We start from the raw sequence: 1,672 nt of genomic DNA on the forward strand, positions 1-1,672 counted from the left end.
TAGTGAGTTGCAAGCTCTCCAGCTAGCTACAGGACTGATAACATCAGTTTGGTATGTGTTCCCTTGTCAAAGGTTTAACTGATATTAAGCTGGCCTCACATTCTGTGGTTTTGGACACCCCTTAGCTAGAATACGTCTAGTCAAAAAGAAGACCTGGGTGTTCAGCCAGATGTCACATCACCTCCCTGGAAGGAAGGTGGCCTCTGAGTTCTGCCCACCTGGTCAGGTTAGACACCAGGCATTCCTTTTAAAAAATAAAACGAACCCTCCCCCCAAAAAAAAAAAAAAAAAAAAAAACTACCAAAGGCCTCCTTCTAGGGGTACAGCTGTCTCACCCCATTCCTCCTGATCAGGTCAGGACACCCTTAGGGCAGGGGCCTCAGCTGAGGGAGAGTTGAGAAGCTTCTGGTCAGACACATCTGATCTTGGGGCTCTGGGCTTTGCTGAAACATCACCTTATTGCTTTGTTTCAGGGTGGACACTGCCAGGCACCTACTGCCTGACCTCTGTTTAAATGAGGGACTTCAAGACTCGACAGCATGGCTGGTTTCCGTTTATTGCATGAAGGAGTTACACTGGTCCAAGTTAAAAGCGGACCCCAAATGGTTACATTACACAAGCTGTGAGGTTTTCAAACTTGTGACAAGGGACAGAAGGGCAATTCTCCTCATGGCAAGGAAATCCTCACTTAAGCTTCAGTGAGCCACAAGCACTTAAAACCCATGAACTGATCGTCCTTCGGCTGATGGTCCTTAGCCAGTCCAGTCTCTACCAGGACCTGGCATAGGTTCCTGCGCTGGTCACCCTGGAGCTGAATGACTCCTCCATATTCTGGATGCTCCATTACAGTACCATGGCAGGCAGATTTCTTCCTAAACGCCTTCACTCGTTTCCTTTTATCGTAATCATCAGCGATCCCTTGGGCAGTAGTAAGGGTCTTCCTGCCGTTTCTCTGTTGAATTCTTCTATGGATATAATCCTCAGTGCCAGCAGGAGGCAGCTCGTCACCGTTACTTGCATCAGCAAAGGGGTCGAAAGAGCGGAGGTTCTGGATAGCAGACATAGGATACGATTCCTTTTCCCCAGGGGGAGGCTGCGGAGTCCTCGGCGGTGGCTCAGTGACTGGGGCTCTAGTTACATTTTATAGTGACATATAGAATATTAAAGAAAAAAGTATAGAACATTAAAACAAAAATAAATCACTTATTTATCATTGCTAAAATGATTAAAAAGTCCCAAAGGGCCTACAATAATTTTATTATTATTATTATTATTATTGTCATTTTTAAAGACGTTGAAGAAGCCAGGCATGGTGGCATATGCCTGTCATCTCAGCAGCTGGGGAGGCTTAGGCAGGAGGATCCCAAGTTCAAACTCAGCCTCAACAAATTAGGCAAGGCCCTAGGTGGCTCAGTGAGACTCCATCTCAAAATAAAAAATAAAAAGTGCTGGGGTTGTGACTCCTTGGGTAAGTGTCCCTGGGTTCAATCCCTGGTACAAAAAAAAAAAAAAAAGTGGTTGGAGAAAGCTGGTGGCTGGTGTAGTGGGGAAAGGTCACTCATTACTTGACCTCTCTGATCATTACTTTCCTCATCTTTCAAATGGGCAAGTGACACCTATGCTGTAGGGTTGTTTTGACTGTACGTAAAATTTGTGAAGTGCTTGGTACAGA

At 45.5% G+C, this 1,672-nt stretch overlaps 1 pseudogene; it reads right to left on the reverse strand.

Moving 5' to 3' along the window:
- Positions 1-688: 688 nt before the first annotated feature.
- On the reverse strand, positions 689-1,063 carry LOC143385440 (eukaryotic translation initiation factor 1 pseudogene; annotated as a pseudogene).
- Between the last annotated feature and the right edge of the window lie 609 nt (positions 1,064-1,672).

This window comes from Callospermophilus lateralis, chromosome 19, assembly GCF_048772815.1.
Source record: "Callospermophilus lateralis isolate mCalLat2 chromosome 19, mCalLat2.hap1, whole genome shotgun sequence".
NCBI classification, from domain to species: domain Eukaryota; kingdom Metazoa; phylum Chordata; class Mammalia; order Rodentia; family Sciuridae; genus Callospermophilus; species Callospermophilus lateralis.